General features: G+C 33.4%; 1 protein-coding gene across 6 annotated transcripts in view; it reads left to right on the forward strand.

The window, feature by feature from the left end:
- Positions 1–16,066: 16,066 nt before the first annotated feature.
- The window catches only part of LOC127729029 (uncharacterized), a 133,117-nt gene continuing 124,021 nt past the window's right edge, over positions 16,067–25,162 (forward strand). For 5 of the 6 annotated variants that reach the window (XM_052236631.1, XM_052236635.1, XM_052236634.1 and 2 more), the window contains exon 1: positions 16,067–16,146. The gene's annotated coding sequence lies outside the window, so the exon portion shown is untranslated. Of the gene's footprint in view, positions 16,147–19,875; positions 20,013–25,162 lie in introns of those variants that run through there. The other variant, XM_052236632.1, reaches the window with a different exon arrangement.

Below are 25,162 nucleotides of genomic sequence, written 5' to 3' on the forward strand. Positions count from 1 at the left end.
GCCAATATCAACTGATAAAAAAATCGTGTATCTAAGACTCAAATATCAATCTGTACACATCCAACATCCAATGGATTTAGTGTAAAGATCTCATTACCTGTCAAATTCATGTCCTGACCTAAATTCTTATTGTGATTTATAACATACTAAAACTTATATTCAAATTACAAAAAGTTCAAAAGAAACAATTAACAATGCATGGACTTGTCATAATGTATCAGCATTTCGTGCATACTTTAGACACAATGCCATCTAATTAATTATCGAGATGACCGACAATCATATAACCCAATATGAACATAAAAGTTAAAACCGATATAAATTGTGGACATCACTTATACCAGTATCAAAATTACATATCTTCTTTTTAAATCTCAATTACAATTTAGAAAAATCGAATTTAAAAGGGTTGCTTTAGCAATTTTTGTAAAACATGTAGCTTTCTTAATAATGTTTTTAAATTAAAAATATCACACAATTCTCTTATCATTGCACTCTTTATCACAATTAAGCCTGTCATACTTAAACAATAAAATTGTCATATTTAGATATAATTTTGTCAACAGTGTTGGAACATCATAAATCACCTTTCATTAGAGCAAATTGTAAATAAGCCTACTAGAGGTGACCGGATACTCGACCTCCTACTCACGAATACACCAAGCATAGTTAACAAGACCGAAACCATGCCCCCTATTGGGAATGCGGACCACGACATTGTCTATTCTGAATGCAATGTATCTTTAAAAAGAAACAAAAAACAACCAATTAAAGTACTCCAATATATCAAAGCTGACTGGAGTAAAATAAGAACAGATTTAGGAACACTCTTATGCAAAATTAAAGAGCAATTTGAAGAATCAACCTCAAATATTCTATGGAATACATTCACAGAAGCTCTAACACAATCAATAGAAGCAAATATCCCAAACAAAATAGTTACCAACAAGAAAAAATTACCATGGGTTAATAACAAGCTTAAAATTGACATCAACAAAGCTAAACGACTTCATAAAAAGAGCAGAAAAAATGAACAACTGAAGAAAAAGTACAAGCATCTCAAAAAATCAATTCAAACAGATATGAGAAGATCTTACTGGAATTACATCGAGAACATGATATTTGATCTCCCAGTAAACGAACCAGATAACAACATAATCAAAAGACAACCTAAAAACTTGTACAGTTACATCAAAAACATGAAAAATGACAGTTCAGGCATTGCAGCATTAAGAAAAGATGGCATACTTACTGATAACACCGAAGAAAAAGCCAATATACTAAACAGCCAATTTCAGAAGTCATTATCAGCAGAAACATCCAGTGAAACAATACCTGACAAGGCAATTTCTATTAACCATCCAAAAATGAACAACATACAAATTTCAGAGAGAGGCATACTGAAACTCTTACAAAAGATTAACCCACACAAGGCCACAGGGCCAGATGGCATATATGGGTGTGTGCTTAAAGAACTTAGTACTGACATCGCACCCATAATAACATTTATAATCTTCGAAAAATCCCTGAACACCGGAAAAATACCTACTGACTGGAAGCATGCCAACGTCTGCCCAGTATTTAAAAAGGGAGATAAACATAATCCTATCCACTACAGGCCTATATCCCTAACATGCATCCTATGTAAAGATCATGGAGCACATATTAGCAAGTAACATCATGGCACATCTAGAAAATAACAACATTCAATACGATCTACAGCATGGGTTTCGCTCCTCAAGATCTTGCGAAACCCAGTTGGTATCATTCATAAAAGAACTGGCAAAATATAGCAATGATAACATTCAAACTGACGTAATTGTGATGGACTTTGCCAAAGCATTTGAGAAGAAGAAGACTTTGCCAAAGAAGACCTAACAGCAGCAGCAAAGTGGGAAGAGACTGGCGCATGTCCTTCCATCCCGACAAGTGTTCAGTCCTCCAAGTAACAACAATGAAAACCCCTCTCCCATATGATTACATCTTACATGGGCACACTTTACAACAAGAAACATCTACTGAATATCTTACAATACAAACTGATTTAAAATTTAACAAACGCATAAGTAACATCGCAGCAAATGCAACTAAACACTTTAATTTTATCAAAAGAAACCTTAAAGTCAGCTCACAGTCAGTTAAATAAAAGGCCTATATCTCACTTGTGAGACCAAAGGTAGAGTACGGTAGCTGCATCTGGGACCCACATACAAAATCCCAAAAATCACAAATAGAAATGGTCCAAAGACGAGCAGCCAGGTATACATGCAATCGATACCATAACACCAGCTCTGTGACAAACATGCTTAACCATCTCAACTGGCCAACGCTTGAACTTAGAAGAATAAGAACAAGGCTTATATTTTTCTTCAAAATTATACACCACCAAGTAGCAATATACCCTACGAACTTGTAAATACCACCAGACAGTCGAACAAGACAATACACTCACAGTCACTCATTCAGGCACATACAGGCAAAAAAAAGACTCATATAAATTCTCATTCTATCCAAGGACAATCATCCTATGGGACCTTTTACCAGTTACTGCTGTCCAGTGCACCACAGTTGAAGCCTTCAGAGAACAGATTCCTACATCTGTTCTCAACCAATACTACACCATGTAATTGTAACACCTTGTAAATAGTTTTATCTTATATGTACAGTGAAAATCAAAAACAAGTTATTATTTCTTTATTTATTTTTTTATGTAAATATATATTTGTAAATTTTACCCACACATGCACGTCACATAGTCATCAATATTATGACAAGTACTAAATCTCATAGAAAGCACAAACCCAGATATCATCTTTGGAACCGAAACATGGGTAGACAATAAGATCACTGACAGTCAAATATTCCCTCCTGGATATAACATCTTCCGGAAAGACAGAAACTGTAGCGGAGGGGGCGTATTAGTAGCTATTAAAGATACATATATAACAACAGCCGTACCTGAACTACAAACTGACTGTGAAATTGTCTGGTGCAAACTTGAACTCATTGGACACAAAGCCATATACTTGAGCTCATACTACAACCCCAAAACATCCAACGAGAATGGGTACTTAGAATTTGAGAAGAGCCTTACCAGAGCGAACAACATAAAAAATGCTTTAATCATCATGGCTGGTGATTTCAACCTACCAGGCTGGGACTGGAAAACCAAATCACTGAAGCCTAATACACAACATACCAACATACACCATAAGTTCACTGACATCCTGGACGATCATGGCTTACAACAAATGGTAGAGGAACCAACAAGAGAATCAAACACACTGGATCTCATAATCACAAACTACCCAAACTGCTTCAACAGAGTCGAAACAATACCTGGCATATCAGACCATGACATTGTCTTTGCAGAGTTAAATACCATACCATCTAAACAAACTCAAAAGCCAAGAAAAATATCCTTATATAAAAAAGCAAAGTGGGAAAACATCAGAGAAGATCTCAACTTGATAAATACTGAAATTACCAAGATGAACCATCATGAATGTAGTACACAAGAAATGTGGGACTATTTTCAAGGCAAACTTGAAAATACTATAAATGCCAACATACCGCAAAAAACAGCTAGAACAAAAGACGGTAACCCTTGGATCACGGCAGACATCAAACGCCTAATAAGGAAAAGAGACAAACATTACAAGAAAAAGAAAAAATCAGCTGATGCTAAGCATAACACCAAATATAAAGAACTGAAAAGACTGGTACAGAGAGAAATAAGACGAGCATATTGGAAATATATTGAGGACATAATAACACCTGATCCCAAAGTAGACAAGCCAAACTGCATGAAACGTTTCTGGACATTCATCAAGCACAAAAGATCAGACGGAAACCAAATACCACCATTAAGGAACAATGGACTACTCCATCCTGACTCAGTTGAAAAGGCTAACATACTAAATAAGCAGTTCCAATCAGCTTTTTCTGAAAAAACCAACTTCACAGAAATAGAATTCAAAAACCGTTGTGACATGACCAACAACAACTACCCTACACTTCAAGACCTGAACATAACAGAAAACTATTATCCAACCTAAACCCATTTAAAGCTGCGGGTCCAGACACCATTACATCAAGGGTGCTGAAGGAATTAGCCATAGACATCGCACCAATCCTAACAACCATCTTCAGGCGATCCTATGAAACAGGTGATTTACCGGACATATGGAAAAAGGCTAACGTAAGCCCAATATTCAAGAAGGGAAAACGGTTTGATGCAGTTAATTACCGCCCAGTCTCGCTTACCTGCATTTGCTGCAAAATCATGGAGCACATCGTAACAAGCCACATAATGACCCATGCTGACAAACACAACATACTGTATCCACTACAACACGGATTCAGGAGAGGCCTGTCCTGCGAAACACAATTAATTGAGTTTATTAATGACATCACCATAAACATGGACGCAGGAAAACAAACTGACTGCCTTATAATGGATTTTTCTAAGGCCTTTGATAAAGTAAGTCATAGCCTACTTACACACAAACTGGATCAATATGGCATAAGAGGGAAAACCAATAGGTGGATCAAAAACTTCCTCGCCGACAGGAAACAAGTTGTAGTTGTAGAAGGGGAAAAATCTGATACAATCAACGTCGATTCAGGCGTCCCACAAGGATCAGTTCTTGGACCGAGTTTGTTCCTTTTCTACATAAATGACATGCCAGAGGGAATCCGATCAAGGGTAAGACTCTTTGCTGATGATACAATCATATATCTCACAATATCATCGGACACAGACAGCGACCACCTTCAGGAAGATCTGAATTAATTGGCAATTTGGGAAAACAAATGGAAAATGGCATTTCACCCAGATAAATGTAATGTTCTTACCATAACAAGAAAACGTAAGCCTATCATAAAAGAATATGTACTGCATGGCCACACCCTTGAATCTCTAAAATCTGCAAAGTACCTTGGCTGTACCATCAGCTCCGACTTAAAATGGAATGAACACATTAAAAACATATGTGTCAAGGCAAACAAGACCATAGGCTTCCTCAAACGTAACTTGAACATCAATAACAACACAATAAAAGAAACTGCATACAAGTCACTTGTAAGACCGACTCTAGAATATGCATGTACAGTCTGGGATCCTTATCAACAAAACAACAAAAACCGACTGGAAATGGTACAGAGGAGAGCAGCCAGATATGTCACTAACAGATATCATAACACATCATCTGTTAGTGACATGCTTAACAAACTAGAATGGAAAACCCTAGAAGACCGTAGGAGAACATCAAGGCTTACAATGATGTATAAACTTGCCAACGGGATGGTGAAAGTTGACACCAGTAATACTCTCATTCCACCAGATAGGCTATCCAGAAACATCAACACAAATGGATATCAAGTACCATCTTGTAGGACCGAAGTGCGGAAGGAATCTTTTTACCCAAGGACGATACGAGACTGGAATGCCCTACCACAAACTGCCACCAATACAGGTAGTCTTGAATGCTTCAAGACTTACCTGCATGAGATGAACTAGACCAAGCCAAGATGTTTTTAAATTCACTGTATATATGATGTATAGCACAAATTCAAATCAATTCAATACTTATTTTTTTTTTGTCTAAATTTTTAAATGCGCATCCAAAAAGTGGCAAAATAATCAACTTATTGATGGTGGACGCGTATTGGTAGAAGTAGAAGTAGAAGGAGTGCGGAAACTGAAAGAAGAAGAAAAGGTGTGGGGGTGGCAAAAACATAGTTTTACCCCCTCCCACCCCGGACTTCCTTCCACAAACTTTTTGAAAGTTAGAATTATTCCCTTGCAACCAATTTCAAACGCAGGACTTCTTGAAAGTTCGGAGAGCCGACAACCTTGCTTCGGAAGTTGTTGGGAAAGTTGTTTGTCTTTTTTTAAATATTGAAAATGATAACATGTTGACAGTTCCTTTCCCCTATCTCTTTTTGTCCCTCTGTTGCTGCGGGTTTTTTTTTTTTTTTTAAACACAGTTTGCAAAGGGTAATTCAAGGAGCTCGAGACCAGGAGGTTTAAATATGTTGACCTCTTAGGTTTAAAGTAGCCACTGACAATATTTTATCAGTCGGTTTGATTCAATTGTGAATTTAGTCAGAACTTCCTAAACATTAAATTGCTCCCGAAAAAATCGGGAAATAGCTGATACAGATATATGTGACATAATGTCTCTAGCTGATATAATCAGAAATTATAGCAAAAGTTTATTGGCAATCCAGTTCGCTAAAATTTATAACGTGAGGTTGAGGTTACCTACCCAAATTGCACCTATATTGACAGCTTTTTCATCTTTGCTTATTTAGAAGAAAAAAGTAAAATAACAGAAATAACAAACTCCAAGGAAAATTTAAAACAGAAAGTCCCTTATCAGATGGGAAAGTCCCTTAACAGATGGCAAAATCAACAGCTCAAACACATCAAGCAGACAGAAGTGTCCTGTATTATTTTTATTAAATTTTTTATTTTATTAGTTTCATAAAAAAAGCATTGAAAATGATTTTTGTAAGGATTTCTGTCAACGATATTTTTAAAAAAGAATTGTTCATTCTTTATTTAAAACCTACATTTTTTAAATCTAAATATATAAATTTAAAGAAAAAGTCTTTAGTCTTTAGAAGTGTCAACTTGACACTATAATCTCTCTGTATTTTCGATCACTCTGGTAATTTTATGTCACTATTGTATAAAACTCATTTATAAGTACATTTGTATTTATGATGTGGCACTGCAGAGAAAAATAAATAAATAAATACATAATTAAATAATTAATTAAAAAAAAAAAAAAAATAATAATAATTAACCCTTATAAAACCTTAACTATCTATTTTGTGAACCTTCCAGTATCTTTAATAAAGACCCCTAACAAATGTTGAATATCTTCTATGTGATGTTTGTAATTTTCATTTTCTGTTGTTGCTAATAATACTTCTGATTCAAGTGTTAGTTTTGATGTTATGAAGTAGAGTGCAGAGCAGAGTTTCTCTCTAGCCTCCTCATAATTTTCACAATACAGTAGATAATGGTCAACTGTTTCTATTTGTCCACAGCTGCATTTGTCGATGTCAGTGCTGGGCATATCATTGATTTGTAAGAGTTTAAATTACAATATCCTGTTCTTAAACTAGTAGTTATCTGATATATTTCAGTTGACGGTTTGTCTTTTGGAATTGTATTTTTTACATTTTGTTGAAAGGAATAATATCTTCTTCCTTTATCACTGGTGTCCCATCGGTTTTGCCATTTTAATAGTACACTGTCTTTTGCTCCTTTTTGTATATCTTGTTTTGTAAATATTGGAATGCTTTGTATTTTTTCTGCCTCCTGTGCTGCTTTTTTAGCTAGTTGGTCTGCTAGTTCATTACCTTGTATATTAGCGTGTCCAGGGGTCCATTCAATGGAAACAATGATTCCTTCAGATTTTAGTGCCAATATACCGATTTTAATATGAATAATTTTGCCGTAATTATCTGATTTCAAATTTAAAGTTAAAATTCCAATTGCTGATTGGCTGTCTGAGAAAATTTTGATGGATTCAGTGTTTTTTCTGTTGTTTGGAATTATAAGAAAATCTATTACCAGCTTGATAGCTACTAATTCCCCTAATAAAATAGATCCTCTATTGGAAACTGGCTGTGCTAACTCCACATGTTCTGTGCTGTTTGATATTAAAATAGCTGCCCCAGCCCCGCATGGACCTGGGTTTCCTTTGCAGGAGCCATCAGTGAAAGCTAATGTTGTATTCTTTTTTAGTTGATGTATTTTTTCGAAAATAATAGTCTTTCCCTGAACTGCTTGTTCCTCTGATCTAGACTTTGAACTTCCGAGATTTTTCCAATACTCTGGTGGTAATTTTGAGGCTGCTAACCCTCATAATTCAAATTGAGACTCTATACAATCAGAATCAATCTCTGTTGACCTCTTCATGTCTTCAGACTGTAATACCATTCTTCCAATTGGTGAGATTATTTTTTCAGGTTCATATGCGCATTTATATTTTTCCAATCTTCAAAGATAGGTTTCGATTGACACAATTTGAGCAAGAGTTACTTCCCTTTTACATTTATCCATGTTGGAGGTCTGTGTGCAAATTCCTTCATAAATTAAACATATTCAACTTGTTTTACCGACCGTGCGTTTGCTGTATAGCCAGTCAAGGTCGTTAAAAACTTCCATCATCGTTATACTGACTGCTAGATTAAGAAAAATGGGTTTTCCTGAACCATTTTCTTTCTTTAAGCCTAGTTCAATTCATCACTTTGATCTAGTAAGGATCTCTCATCAGACTTGTTTGTACCACTTGTTTCGATTTGGTTAGTCAAATAAGAAAATCAACCATTTACCCCTCCAAAATGGGGGCCAAGGGAAATAACTCAAACTCATATTATGTCATGCAAAATCTTTTACCATATTCTTTTAAAAAATCAATGAAATAGGGAATAAACATATGTATTTGTTTTATTTCATTTTTATTGATAATTAACTAGTAAGAATTATGTAATTTTGCTTATTGATTCAATTAAATCAGTGATTATTGTGACACAATTATTGATTTATTATAGATTTATAGCACTGATTTTAAAGTATAATTGACCCCAACTTGTATCCTTTATACAGATTCTATATTTTATCTTTTCATTGAATTTTTGTACATCTCTTTAATCCATAATAATTCATCTTTGAGACATAGTTTACATGTACATAACAGTTTTATGTAGTGTAGAGGCAAAAACAAATATATGCTTGTTTCCTGCCTCCAAGTTGAAAAAAAATAGGGTAGGTAGGTAGGGAATTTATTTTATTTTTATGCCCCCGCTGTAACAGAGTTAGCATTAAGGTTTACACTTGTCCGTCCGTCCATCCCAAATTTGTTTCCGTTTCCCATGGACACATTCTCAATTTATTTATCTTAATTTATTTTACCTGAGATCCAGGTAAATTTTAGAATAGGGGATATTCAAAACCAAAAGCAAATGTGTGTAACTATAGATTTTAGGAGAAAAGAAAGCTACATGTTAACACATCATTTTGATTTGGTAATTGCCTAATTCAGAGTGATTGACATTTAGCCAACATCTCCAAATGTGTTTCAATATTGCTAAGACACCTGCACATGTCAATTTAGGTTGAATAATTATAATATTTATTTTCCATTTTGTACTATATTTCATATAGCTAACTTGTATAAACAGAATGAAAACAAAAATGAACTTTATTCTGGTAGCTGAATAAGAAGAACTGTTGAATATAAACATGTCAGAGTTACCTGGTAAATCAAATTTTTGAGATGTACTTTATTCTTACTTTTTGACGGATTCAGACATCTTTTCGGCAAATTTCTGCAAATGCACAAAAAATATAAGGGTCTAAGGGTCTGAGACAGGGTGGTCAGGAGGCAGGAAACAAGCATATATTTTGTTTGGCCAGATCAAAAGTTAATACAAGCAATAAGTATCTTAGGGACACTGAAAAATCAATTTATTGTTGATAACTACTAGTAGTTTCAAGTCACTTCATGTATTAAGTCCCAGCTCCACACAATCAAAGATACTGTAATGAGGGAGCCTAAATTGACACATGCTTTGTTTTATTACTCTACATTTTAAGAATAATTCACCAATAGTCCATGCTTATTATCCTTTTTCTTAGAAATGGATGCCTGTGACATATTTTAATTGTTTATTTTTAAAAGTCGTTTTTTTGTGGACATCACATTCAGCATTTCCATAAATTGAACTTTTTTCGCAGGAGTCTTCATCTGTTGATATACAATGTACAAATAAGAAGATGTGGTATGATATTGCCAATGAGACAACTCTACACCAGAGTCCTGTTTATCCACACCACATTCTGTATGTGCTTGTCCCAAATCAGGAGCCTGTAATTCAGTGGTTGTCATTTGTTGCTGTATATCATATTTGTTTTTCATTTATTGTTTTGTACATAAATCAGGCCGTTAGTATGCTTGTTTGAATTGTTTTGCATTTGTTATTTCAGGGCCTTTTATAGCTTGCTTTTTGGTATGGAATTTGCTCATTGTTGAAGGCTGTCATTTGCGTCCGAAGACATTTGGTTTTCGCACTATAACTTTAGTATAAGTTAATAGAAATCTATGAAATTTAAACACAAGGTTTATGACCACAAAAGGAAGGTTGGGATTAATTTTGAGAGTTTTGGTCACAACAGTTTAGGAATTAGGGGCCAAAAGGGTCCAAAATTAAACTTTGTATGATTTCATCAAAAATTGAACTATTGGGGTTCTTTGATATGCCGAATCTAACCATGTATTTAGATTCTTGATTTTTGGTCCCGTTTTCAAATTGGTCTACATTAAGGTCCAAAGGGTCCAAAATTAAATTTAGTTTGATTTTAACAAAAATTGAATTCTTGGGGTTATTTGATATGCTGAATCTAATCATGTACTTAGTTTTTTGATTATGGGCCCAGTTTTCAAGTTGGTCCAAATCGGGGTCCAAAATTAAACTTTGTTTGATTTCAACAAAAATTAAATATATGGGGTTCTTCGATATGCTGAATCTAACCATGTATTTAGATTTTTGATATTTGGGCCTGGTTATCAAATTGGTCCACATTGAGGTTTAAAGGGTCCAAAATTGAACTTTATTTGATTTCATCAAAAATTGAATTCTTGGGGTTCTTTGATATGCTGAATCTAACCATATATTTAGATTTTGGATATTGGAATACCACAAAGGGATGGTAAGAATTGTCTTTGGGAGTTATGGCTCAAACCGTTAAGGAATAAGGTGCAAAAAAGGGGGGAAAAGGGTTTCCAGGTTAATGGACAATTACTTAAGTACAAAACATAATTTAAAAGGCAGTGTAAGGTTGGTAATTGAAACTCATTTGAATATCTCACCTAAACTGCTTTTAAATTATGTATATTGGAAATTTGCCAAAAACTTTATTATTAATAAATTCCATTGGAAATTTGCCAATAGCTTTAGTTTAATGAACTTCATTGGAAATTTGCCAATATAAAATGTTGCTGATGAAGCTTTTTTGTTTATCTCACCTAAACTGCTTTTAAAATATTATTATGTATATTGGAAATTTGCCAAAAACTTTATTATTTATAAATTCCTTTGGAAATTTGCCAATAACTTCAGTTTAATAAAATTCATTGGAAATTTGCCAATATAAAATGTTGCTGATGAAGCTTTTTTGTTAATTTTTAGCCATGATTATTATGTCATTTTCTATTTTGATAGGGTCCAAAATTAAAATTAGTTTGATTCTAATACAAAATTGAACTCTTGAGGTTCTTTGATATGCTGAATCTAAACATGTATTTAGATTTTTGATTATGGGCCCAGTATTAAGTTCGTACAAATCAGGGTCCAAAATCACTCTTTGTTTGATTTCAACAAAAATTTAATATATGGGGTTCTTTGATATCCTGAATCTAACTGTGTATTTAGATTTTTGGATTTTGGGCCTTGTTTTTAAATTTATCCACATTGAGGTCCTTAACGTCCAAAATGAAACTTTGTTTGATTTCATTAAAAATTGAATTATGGGGGTTCTTTGATACGCTGAGAGTTATGGTCCTAACAGTTTAGGAATAAGGGGTCAAAAAAGGGCCCAAATAAGAATTTTTCTAGTTTTCAGACAATAAATTGTGGAATGGTGTATGGATCTCTGAAATTATACCACAAAGGGATGGTAAGAATTGTCTTTGGGAGTTATGGCTCAAACTGTTAAGGAATAAGGTGCAAAAAAGGGGGGAAAAGGGTTTCCAGGTTAATGAACAATTACTTAAGTACAAAACATAATTTAAAAGGCAGTGTAAGGTTGGTAATTGAAACTCATTTGAATATCTCACCTAAACTGCTTTTAAATTATGTATATTGGAAATTTGCCAAAAACTTTATTATTAATAAATTCCATTGGAAATTTGCCAATAACTTTAGTTTAATGAACTTCATTGGAAATTTGCCAATATAAAATGTTACTGATGAAGCTTTTTTGTTTATCTCACCTAAACTGCTTTTAAATTATGTATATTGGAAATTTGCCAGCCATGACTATGATGTCCTTTTCGATTTTAATACTTATATTAAGTATTGTGCAATAGCAAGAAATTTTCAATTGCACAGTATTGCGCAATAGCAAGAAATCTTCAATTGCACAGTATTGCGCAATAGCAAGAAATCTTCAATTGCACAGTATTGCGCAATAGCAAGAAATCTTCAATTGCACAGTATTGCGCAATAGCAAGAAATATCCAATAGCAAGAAATCTTCAATTTCACAGTATTGCGCAATAGCAAGAAATATTGAGTTGCACAGTATTGCGCAATTGCAAGAAATCTTCTTTTGCACAGTATTGCGCAATAGCAAGAAATCTTCAATTGAAATTTAATACAAATTTTTTAACCCATTTAACATTTTTAGATAATTCACCACATTTATTTTGTGTCAGAAACCTATATTATGTCAAAAATTTGATCACAATCCAAATTCAGACAGTATCAAGCTTGAATATTGTGTTCAAACTTGCACCAACTGTTCAGGGTTCGACCTCTGTGGTCGTATCAGGCTGCGCTCAGCGAAGCATTTTATTCTTAATAGAATAACAAAGGATATGGGGTATCCATCCATGACAGAAAATCAGTACAGTGCACAGCAAAAAACACACAAAAGCAAAGGAACAGCGCTTTTATTACTGTTCTTCATCTCAAAGTCACAGCGAGGCCTTCAACAAGGAGCAGTAAGAACTCTCACTGCAAGTTTAAGTCTGCCCCTAGCACCGGCTCCAGTGGCTTAGCATCTATGAAGAAGAGCTTCTTGAAATTTGGTATGAAGGTTCATGTGAGTATGTTGTACCATTTGATGGATTATTGCATCCATAGCTTATATATCAACTTCTTGTTTATTTAATAATTATAGCTGGGGTATCATTAGAGAGCAATAGCTCACAGTCTAACTTGTTATATCTCATTTATTTTTATAGTCCATCCACGGATTTTCTGTACTTTGTATTGTACATGCACTTTAAAAATTTGATGCCACCTCTTTGTCATAAAGTAGCATTTCATTTGTAGTTGTGTGTCAAAATTTACTTGTTTATAGTACATTGTAATTTTAAGAAATTGGTCAGCCTCCTTTTACATGTATAGGGTAATGTATATGATATATAAAAATATAGTTCTACAAAAATATGTTCATATATATATGGCTTTTCTTTTGTAGAAAGGGTCGATATGAAACCATTGATTTTAATACAAAGCCTTTATGTCTTGTTATTTTATTTGATATTTATGTAAAGAAAGTTATACAGATTGCTATTCAATGTATTATTATAATCAAGCAAAAGTTCAACAACCTTCACACTTGTTTTGTGACATTTGGCCTCTATGTGAAATTAGCTGAAAAATCTATTTATGTTCAAACTATTTAAAAACTACTCAACAATAAAGTACAGTCAAAGTGTAATTTTATCTAAGTTATCAAGGCAAGAATGCTTCTTCTAAAACTGACAAAAGATATTTTTATGATAAGTAGGATCATAGAATAAAAATTGAGAATGGAAATGGGGAATGTGTCGAAGAGACAACAACCCTACCAAAGAGCAGAAAACAGCCCAAGGCCGCCAATGGGTCTTCAACACAGTGAGAAAATCCTGCACCTGGAGGTGGGCTTCAGTTGGCCCCTAAACAAAAAGACTGGGACATGTAAGAAATAAAGTTTTAAGCATGCCTGCTCAATTGCAAGTCTGACTATTCTTATCAAAAATATCGTCAGTCTAGAACTTTTTTACAAATTTATTCTAAATTGAGAAAAATCAGGTCATGAAGGAATAGATTTGGTTATTTATACTTGACTTCCTCTGTAACACTGTACAATACATTATCTCCCTTTTAAGCTCATCTGGCCTAAAAGGCCATATGAGCTATTTGCCATCACTTGGCATCCTTCTGCTGTTGTAAATTTAAGAAAAAACTCTTCTTCTCTGAAACTATTGGGCTAAATGACATCAAACTTTGCCTGAATGTTCTTTAGGGAATCTAGTTTGAATATTGTATACTGGGATTTGATCCATCAACAATCATAGCCACTGTTACTAAAAATAGAACATAGGGATGAAATGCAGTTTTTGATTTATATTTAAAAAACTAAAGCAGTATAGAGCAAAACTGGCGCAGGTCAAATTGATCAGCAGGTCTATATCCTATGCAATATTCCGAAAATTTGGACAATCCATTTTGGAGTTATTGCCCCTGAATTGTCATTCTTAGAAAATTTACAGTTTTTGGTTATTATCATGAAAACCATTATAGATTTGAAAGTTTGAACCTGACTTTCAAATCCTCAACAAATTATCGAAATTGCTTGACAAAAATCTGGACCTTGGTAGCATAACTAATAGATATGCATGAAGCAATCTAATACACCTTATCGCTATTCCCACTTGACCAGAGAATCTGTCCCGCTTGAACTTTTGACGTCATACAACAATCACTTTTCCATTGTGGCGTCAGATATTTTCTATTATGACGTCAAAATTTTACGGGAACTTTTGTGATGTCAAGTAATGGCGGACAAATAGCGATAAGGTGTATTGTGACCTCACATCTTGTAAGGGTATATGTCATAAAGTCACATTTTGAAGGTATTTTAGGGTGAGCGTTATGAATTTCATAATACTTTCCAAATTTTTCACACAGCAGCTCTGATTCACACAGGAAAACAGAAAATATCAGTGTGTAAATTTGTGAACTTTTGCAATATGATTTATAGTTTTGGTCGAAAAGGTTTTTTCTACAATTGTGTACTTCACCCTTTTTCTATGCTACAGGTTTGACCGATGGCTCATTTTAATAGATAACATCTTGATCCTTAATTTACCCTATAATTGAAAACACAATATCTCAGGAGCATAAGGTTGCTACAGAGTCACTGATTACCATTTCTATTATCTGAATCTTATGCAATGTTAATTTGCATAATAGAAATTCAGGAATTATTGCAATATTTTTATTAATGGGAAAAAATTCAAAAGTATCAGGTTCGCAATACGGTAATAAAAACTTGTATTCATAATTTCAGTATTGATTTTCCCTCATAAAATTTTGCAATGGCAGTTATTAGATTTCGCAGTTTTTCCAGTGGTCAAGCATTAGCAATAATAAATACACACTTTCACTTCTGAATTTGCAGCAATATTTTGTTAGTAATATTGAAGATATTCATATCCTTACAAAAATGATAATCAAATTAGAGTGCACTGGACTTTAAGCAAACAACAATCAATCAATCAACCTATTAGAGTGTTGCATTTCTTTGTATGTTCAGTATATTTGGTAGGATTTCTACATGATCTCATTTGATACCCATTGGGCTTGATAATATTTATGAATTTTGCCTCATTTCAGATACAGGCTATATATTACATTTCCATAATGCATAGTAGTCATGCACTAAAATTCAATGCATTTATCACATTTTGCAGCATCCCAAAGATTACACAAAGCTTAAACATACAGAACGAATGCCTAATCCTCCAGGGCAAGAACTCAGATCAATAATTGGTGATCCCACTGACTCGAGAACAGAGGTTAGTCTGTCATATATATTTGTGGAGACCTTGTTGATAAGAAGATCCCTGAGCCCATCAGCTGGTCTCTATTTTTAAGACAAGATAAGACCAAATTGGTCCCTATATAATCTTGGAATCTTCTGATTTGTGAGTCACAGTATATTTACCTAGAATGACCTTGAAATAAACTTTTATCAATATTGACAATTCAATAAATGGCAACATCTGGCTAAATATGTTTGTAATACATAATAAAAAGGTCCAGTGGAGGGCATTCCTTAAACGATAGAATGTTAAAAAAAATGGCAAAGTTTCAAAGAAAGTTAATAAGTATTCAAAAGATGATAAATTATTTTCTGAGAGAACATTTAAGATTAAGAAGGTCATTATCTACTTCTTATGAACAAATTTTAAGCAATCCTGTTGGTTACCTTAATTTTCTGTAGGAAATGTCCTTGTCTGGCTTTTTAACTTACCCAGTATTTGATTTCAACAAGATCCTTGTTCACATTTCCCCGATGGTGCCTCTATTACATGGATAATATTTCGAATAGGATTTTACTAAGCCTAATGTAAGTTTTGTTTTGCAGACAGTTGCTTTTTATTTGTTTTCTAAACTTTTTTAACTTAAATGTTTGCCTCAATTTGCATATTTGTTTTTTACAATGCATTTATAATGGATAACAATAAACTATGAATGGTTGCCTATAATTGCTTATATACATTTACTTCATTTGAACTTTAGTGGACAGTTGTCTCATTGGCAATCATTTTTATATTATTTTTTAAGTCACCCTGTATAAAAGGCAATTCTCTCCCTCTTTCATGTTATGTGCTTCACACTTAGGTGTTATTTATGCAAGGAAGCATATTTTTTCAATACCAAAAAAACTCCAGCACTTGAAAGGCTTTCAAGTAAAACTCTGCTAGTTTATTCAACAAAATTACCCTGCAGTTTGCACATTATTAGGTAATTCAAAGTATTTTTAGATATTAATTTAAACAAAATAACACGAGAAAAGAGTAGAGAGTTGATTTAAATCTTTATTTCTAACAATAATTGAACAAACATTGCTGAATTTCAAAAGAAAGTTAAAGTTGTTAAGTAAGCCTGAACAAAGTAGAAGACCTCACAGTTGTGTCAATTTATTTAAATGGAACTAGCATTATGCAACTTGAAATGGAGATTGGTAGACATTTATTTTCATATTACAAAGAGTGGTCTGGTCACCTCGTTCCAATTTTAAATTGCATAAACTTTGTATGAATTAAGCCTAAAGAGGGTTGTTATGACACCACATTGTAATGGTGGAATAACAAATTGTTTGGATATATATTTAATAAGGGATATGTGCATATGTCAATGCAACTTACCTGTCATTTCATTGCGAACTAATTTTTATACCTCCGCTGTAGCTGAGGGGGCATTAAGTTTTACCCTTGTCCCTCTGTACGTTTGTCCGTCAGTCCCTCTGTATACCCCGAAATTGGTTTTCGTACTTTAACGTTAGTTTGCCTTAACCAAATGTTATGAAACTTATACAAAATGCTTATTACCACAGATCAATTTAAATTACGGTGGCTCCACTTTTACCTTTCTAAAGTAATGCCCCTTTACAAATGGTAAAATTGCTGAATTTTTTGTTTCCATTCTCTAACTTAAGTTTGCCTCAACCAGATGTTATTAAACTTATACACAATGCTTAATACCACTAAACTCAGATCAAGTACAAATTTGGGTAGCGTCACTTTTACGGTTCTTGAGCTATGTCCCTTTATAATGTTAAATGCAAGAGGGGGCATCATCTGTGTCCCATGGACACATTCCTCGTTTATGTTAAAAGTTTTGGTCTTCTGTGGTTTGCGTTATTCAATTTTCAATCTTTCTTTGTAATGTTTTATTGACTAGTATCTCTTTACTTATTAGTCCCCCCTCCCCCCCCCCCCCCCCCCCCTCCTCCATGTTGTTGTCTGTGTTTCTATGACAGATGATTTATACCTAGTAAAAGTAGGTCACCTATACTGTAGGTGTTACACTCTTCTGCCTTATTATTGCCGCCCTTCAAGGATGCGGGAGCCCTATAGTTTTCACTGTCTGTCTGTCGGTCTGTCCATCAACAATTTTGTAAGTGCAAAAACTTCAAGAGTATAGGTTGGAGGCCAATGTAATTTTGCACTGTTGTTGTGCATAATATGTAGATGTGCATAATATATTTTGGTGAAATTTGGCTCAATAATTTTGAAAAAAGACCCTATGTTTTTTTTTAAAAAGTCACAAATTTTGAGAAATGTCTTTCGTAAACACAAAAACTCCTAAAGTATATAGGTAGGAGGCCAATGAAATTTTAAACAGTTGTTGTCTATGGTATGTAGATGTGCATAATTTTTTAGTGAAATTTTGCTCATTAATTTAAAACAAAAACAAATTTGGAGAAATGTCTTTTGTAAACGCAAAAGCTTCAAAAGTTATAAGTAGGAGGTCAATGAAATTTTGTACAACTGTTGTGCTTAACATGTAGATGTGCACAGTATATTTTGGTGAAATTTGACTCAATAATTGAGGAAAAAACTTTGTTCTTGTCTCACCTGTTTGTCGCAGAATGCGAGACATGGGGATTACAAAACGGTGGTGGCTTTTTGTACACTATTTGTATAAAGCTTTACATTTCAAAAGGTAGAAGACCTGAATGCTTCATGGTTCTTCTGACCGTGACCTCATTTTAATAGAACAATTGATAGTGTTAAGTTTATGTGATACTTGAAGTAAAATCTTCATATTACAGACTTTCAACATGAATTCAATGATAAGTAAGGCAGGCAAGACAATTCAGTGAGTGCACCCTTGTTTTTTTTATATATATATAAACAGTAATAAAATGAGATTATTACAAAGCATTTAACATCAGAAATAGGAATGAATTTACAATAGGGGGGGGGGGGGGGGGGGGGGGTCGGACCTTTATCGGGACTCCGGGATTGGGTGTTTTTAAGCTTGGGATTTCGGGATTGATCCTTTTGGGAACCGGGAATTCTTTTTTCGAATTTCGGGATGTCGGGATTTAAATTTCTTTAAATTCGGGACCTCAGGATTTCATGTTTTTAAGCCTCAGATTTTGGGATCAGGACCCCTCCAACCCCCCCTCACAATAGATTAAGCCTAGAGTACACAAAGCTTTATTTATGATATTTTATAAATTTGTAAAGTTAAATAAGCTTTTGCTTTCTCTTTTGATGCATCAATGATTTATTCTTAAAAGATTGGGTCTGGTGTAAATATATTTTGGTATGTTAATTTTAAAAAAAAATGGATATTCTAAGATAAAGTGAAAGTCGTCTCCAATTTCATTCACAATTTGTCTAAACAAACCAGATTATGATGCTTTAAAGCTTGACAAATGGTATAGATATTTGTCTATTGTTAAAGATACTTAGTATGTTGGAAGCTAAAAGTAATTTTGTTGTGTTGTTAGTTAACTGTCTCATAACCATATACTACTTATCTCTTTTTATTGATATAATTGATAGAGTAATCAAATTGTCTGTAGAAGGCTCTTTTTGAAGCACTCACTTGCTGTAAATGAAAAAATAAAATAAGAAATAAGACGTTTGAAAAGATATAAATAGGTATAAATTCTTTTCTTGCAAGAACAATTTTTCATCAAGAGGAGAGTGAGACATTATTGGAAGAAAGTTATTGTTTTAGCTGCCTTAAAAGTTAAAGTTTCAACAAAATTGGGAAGGACTTTATACATTGATAGCCAAGATCTAGGTAGCATAAGATCAATGAGAGGTTGGGGTACGTCCTGTTAATTCATATGAAACGTAGAAAAGATACCATGCACTAAACAACCTGTTCATGGAACTTCACTTGAAGAAAAGGTACACCACTTGAACAGGTTTGAATCAACTTGATGCAAACTTCCTTAAATATTTTATAAACTACTTTGTCACAAAAAGGGTTTGCAAACTGGGAACAAGCTTGTAATCTTTTAACTCAGTTTTCTATAAATAATCAGTAAAAAATTAATAGATTTCAAGAAGTTTTTAATCAGAAACGTGAGGTACATGACAAACAGACCTTCAAAATCATTTAAACCAACAGATTAGGTCTATCTTCACTACCTGTTCAGGTAAAAACTTTTACTTACGTTTTTTTTATGGATACTTTTATTATTTTAATTGAAACTTGGCTTTCATTAGCATTGATAAGAAGTTACATTCACTTGACAGAGTATCGGTGTAAAATGATATATCTGTTATTAACTTTATGTTAAAAGTGAAATTTTAAAAATATGCTTTCTTTAGTGAATTTTGTTATTCGGCTCAAGGGCAACTAATGGACTTTTATTCAGCCTTTGAAATAATATAGGTGAATTCATTCATGTTCTAACGTTATGAAGAGTAGGTTGTTTAGGATTAAAAGTTTATATGGTTGAAAGTGAGTAAAATATAATTAAATTTTATTTTATTTTAACATTGCAGGTAATTGATTTAATATAAATGTAATAATTTCAAATTTAGATTTTTTTTTTAGTTGTTTTAACCCTGGAGACCTTCTCAAGTTTTGAATTAGAACTAAAAACAAGGAATTATTTGAATCTGGAATAATTTTGAATTCTGGAAAATTGATTAGAAATGTATGATGAAAACTAACCCAACTAAATAGGGTTAGCCATGCGTGCATGGCTAAGGTTAATTTTACTTTCACTTTCAATTCAGTATGAACTAACTAACCCACCTTAGCCATGCACGCATGGCTAACCCTATTTAGTTGGGTTAGTTTTCATCATATATTTCTCATCAATTTTCCAGAATTCAAAATTATTCCAGATTCAAATAATTCCTTGTTTAAAAGAAAAAGTCACTACAACATCAATTTTTGTTGCTAAATTTGATCTTGCTTGCATTACATTTTTTTTCTGCATAAGCAGAAGTCTTTAACAAGCATTAACTTACATTACTTTTGGTTTCGTTGACCACTGTTACACTGAGATGATGTTGTGATATGTCATATTAAACATTTTAGTCTTCTATTTAATTAATCTGATTTCACTTAAATTTTAACATTCTGTAATGCTAAATGAAATACTTTTCCAACCTTCAACCAAAAAAAGGTTTGCATATGTTTGTTATATAGACTGTATCATAATTTTATTGTCTAATAGTTAGAAAATGCTTTGATTTGTGCCTCACTGTTTTTTTTTTGTGTTTTTTTTTTGGCAGCTTTTGTTTATTTTTCATTTTAACAAATGATGACATCACAAAAGCCTTACTGTTGTAAGAGAAACCCAAATATTTTCTCAAAAAAGATGTTATGTATTTATAATATCTCCATTTTGAATTCTTCTCCAAGCTTAACATTTTTAAATTACTTTATAAGTTAGCACAACAAAAGAGCTCCTATAGCCTTTAACTTTAAAACGGATATTTAATTTAATAGATAATACAAGCACAAAATTTATTTAGGAAAACTATATTGTATTTCAAATATTAATGTTAAATACTAGAACTTCTTAAAAAAGTGTCCTGTATCATGCACTGTCTATTCCTTCTTATTTCAATTTTTCTTGAAACAATACATATCTGTACATATATGTATTTATAAAGCATGTTCCCCTGATCAAAAAGTACAAAGCGACAGACCTTTAAATGTCGGGTTCATGGCTAAAATTATACATAAAAACTGTTATACAATAACAGATAATACAACATAATACTGTCATTTACCGGGGCTATTTAAAACATTTATTTTATTTGTACAGTCGGATATATAATTATATATACATATGTTGTGATTTTATCGGTACTTGTCCTCTTTTGGTCTAAAATGTTTATACAAGTTATGTCAAAATTAGGAAAACAGAAAATTATAAGGGGGATCAAGACAATGTTTTGAAGGATGAAGGATGTTGTGTTGGAAGTATAACATAAAAGGGGGGATTTCCATTTAGATATAAATGCATTATTGCATTTTTATTGGATTTTTATAAGAAAACCACATGAAAGGATACTCCTGTCTCTCTTTCTCTCTTTACCTATCTGAACCAGACAATTTGTTGTGTATTTTAGATATATACATAGTTTTTAACGAGCCTGTGACTTTTGTCGCAGAAAGCTCGACATAGGGATAGTGATCCGGCGGCGGCTACGGCGGCGGCGGCGTTATCTAACTTCTTAAAAGCTTAATATTTTAGAAGGTAGAAGATCTGGATGCTTCATACTTTGTATATGGATGCCTCATGTTACGAAGTTTCCATCAGTCACATGTCCAATGTCCTTGACCTCATTTTCATGGTTCAGTGACTACTTGAAAAAAAAGTTAAGATTTTTTGTAATGTTAAATTCTCTCTTATTATAAGTAATAGGATTAACTATATTTGGTATGTGCTTACCTTGCAAGGTCCTCATGCCCATCAGACAGTTTTCACTTGACCTCGACCTCATTTCATGGATCAGTGAACAAGGTTAAGTTTTGGTGGTCAAGTCCATATCTCAGATACTATAAGCAATAGGTCTAGTATATTCGGTGTATGGAAGGACTTTAAGGTGTACATGTCCAACTGGCAGGTGTCATCTGACCTTGACCTCATTTTCATGGTTCAGTGGTTATAGTTAAGTTTTTGTGTTTTGGTCTGTTTTTCTTATACTGTATGCAATAGGTCTACTATATTTGGTGTATGGAATGATTGTAAGGTGTACATGTCCAACTGGCACGTGTCATCTGACCTTGACCTCATATTCATGGTTCAGTGGTTATAGTTAAGTTTTTGTGTTTTGGTCTGTTTTTCTTATACTGTATGCAATAGGTCTACTATATTTGGTGTATGGAATGATTGTAAGGTGTACATGTCTAGCTGGCAGGTGTCATCTGACCTTGACCTCATTTTCATGGTTCAGTGGTCAAAGTTAAGTTTTTGAGTTTTGGTCTGTTTTTCTAATACTATATATGCAATAGTTCAACTATATTTGGTGTATGGAAATATTTTATGATCTATATGTCAGTCACGCAGGTTTTATTTGACCTTGACCTCATTTTCAAGGTTCATTGCTCAGTGTTAAGTTTTTGTGTTTTGGTCTGTTTTTCTTAAACTATAAGCAATAGGTCAACTATATTTGTTGTATGGAAGATTTGTTAGCTGTACATGCCTGCCTTGCATGGTTTATCTGACCTTGACCTCATTTTCATGGTTCATTGGTCAATGTTTAGTTTACTTGGTTAATGTTAAGTTTATGTGGCAGTTGTAATAAAGCTTTCTATTTAGGACTATCAACATAATATCAATGATTAGTAAAGAAGGCGAGACATTTCAGCGTGTGCACTCTTGTTTAATTTTCAATTATTATTTTATTTTTTTTTGTGGGTTGGGGGGTAGAAAATGATGTAGTTCTTAGAAAATTTGTTAATATTGTAATATATATAAGGGTACAACTGTTCATATACCATTGGTATGTATGTGCAGTATAGGAAGTCCTGCTTTTTTAACTTTTTTTATGAAGAAGTATGAATATTAGACTATTGATATTTGTCATGCTGTTTCAAAAGTAACCCTGTATTTTTTTTTTGCCATTGTTTTGCTTTCCTTTAAGTTGTGTTTTTGAAGAGTATTTATAAGTAACAATAAATCAATGTTTGGTACGCTGTTGCATATGTCATTTTAATCAAGAAAGTATTAACAGTTTTATTTTACTTCTTTATTTCCTTATCGTGCTTATTTTTTTATATTTTTTTTTAATTTAAAAGAATTACCATGAAGATTATTACTTTTAACTTTTTGAAGAATATTTATGATGGAAGGTCCTGCATACAATCTTCATTTTGTTCCATTCAGGTGAAATGATGGCCTCCAGAAGCATTTCTGATTTTGACTTGTAAATTTTCAAATTTCTTCTACTATCAAACTTTGTACGAATAGTTAGTGGGAGAACCTTTACAATAAATCATGTTGATAATGTGATATAGGTAGTTGGTACCTAATTTGTGTAATCAATTCCTCCGACAGTTTTCAACCCAGATCCCTGAACTTTCAAAGAAAGATTGCACACATGTTGAGGTTGTGCACTTGCTATTGAGGAATTTTTATACGACCGCAAAAGAAATATTTTTTTGCGGTCGTATATTGGTATGACGTTGGCGTCGTCGTCGTCGTCTGAAGACACATTGGTTTTCACACTCTAACTTTAGTTTAAGTGAATGGATCTCTATGAAATTTTACCATAAGGTTAAATACCACAAAAGGAAGGTGGGGATTGATTTTGGGGGTTATGGTACCAACAGTTAAGGAATTAGGGGCCAAAAAGGGGCCAAAAATAAGCATTTTTGTAACTTCCAGACATAACTTGTGTGTTAGTGTACGGATCTCTCTGACATTGTACCACAAGGTTCCATATCACAAAGGGAATGCTGGGATTGATTTTGGGGGTAATTGCTTCCAAATTTTAAGAATTAGGGGCCAAAAAGGGGCAAAAAACAAGCATTTTTTAGTTTCATGACAATAACTTGTGTGTAAGGGTATGGATCTCTCTGACATTGTACCACAAGGTTCCATATCACAAAGGGAATGCTAGGATTGATTTTGGGGGTAATTGCCACCAAATTTTAGGAATTAGGGGCAAAAAAGGGGCAAAAAACAAGCATTTTTTAGTTTCATGACAATAACTTGTGTTCAAGTGTATGGATCTTTATGAAATTGTACTACAAGGTTCCATATCACAAAGGGAAAGCTGGAATTGAGTTTGGGGGTAATTGCCCTAAACGTTTAGGAATTTGGGGCCAAAAAGCGGCCAAAAAACAAGCATTTTTCTAGTTTCCAGACAATAACTTGTGTTCAAGTGTATGGATCTCTCTGAAATTGTTCTGCAAGGTACCATACCTCAAAGGGAAGGCTGGGATTAAGTTTGGGGGTGATGAATCATAAGGGGGTTCAAAAAATTTTGGGGGGGGGGGATTTTTTTTTCCTTTTTTTTCTTTAAAATTTTCCATTTTAAATTGGTTATTTCTGATTTATATATTATAAAAGCAAATAATAATGATATGGTTTGAATAGGAAAATTAAAAATTTTAAGTTCTTAGACCACATTCATTCTGTGTCAGAAACCTATGCTGTGTCAAATATTTAATTACAATCAAAATTCAGTGCTGTATCAAGCTTGAATGTTGTGTCCATACTTGCCCCTACTGTTCAGGGTTCGTCCTCTGCGGTCGTATCAAGCTGCGCCCCAGCGGAGCATTTTATTTGAAGATATTTTCCCTCCATTTTTCTGAACTTGGGAACTTTATCATTTTTCAGCAAAATGTATGAAAGACTAAACAAATTTTATGCAACCTACTCCTTTTATGTTTTCAATCCAGATCCATGAAACTTTACAGAATGATTTTAAATCCATAGTAGCAGTGACTCAGTATGTCGGTCATAGCAGGGTTAAGATCATGTTCCTGTCCTGAATATGCATTTAATTTGCCACTGGACATTGAGCAGCCATCCATCAATCCATCAATTCATCCATCAAATTGAATATCTGCTGAACTGCAGACCTCTGCTTTTTTAAAGGTTGTCCTTTATTTTGTAGACATCCAAAGTTCAGAACCTT

Source organism: Mytilus californianus, unplaced genomic scaffold, assembly GCF_021869535.1.
Source record: "Mytilus californianus isolate M0D057914Y unplaced genomic scaffold, xbMytCali1.0.p SCAF_2, whole genome shotgun sequence".
Classification (NCBI taxonomy): Eukaryota; Metazoa; Mollusca; class Bivalvia; order Mytilida; family Mytilidae; genus Mytilus; species Mytilus californianus.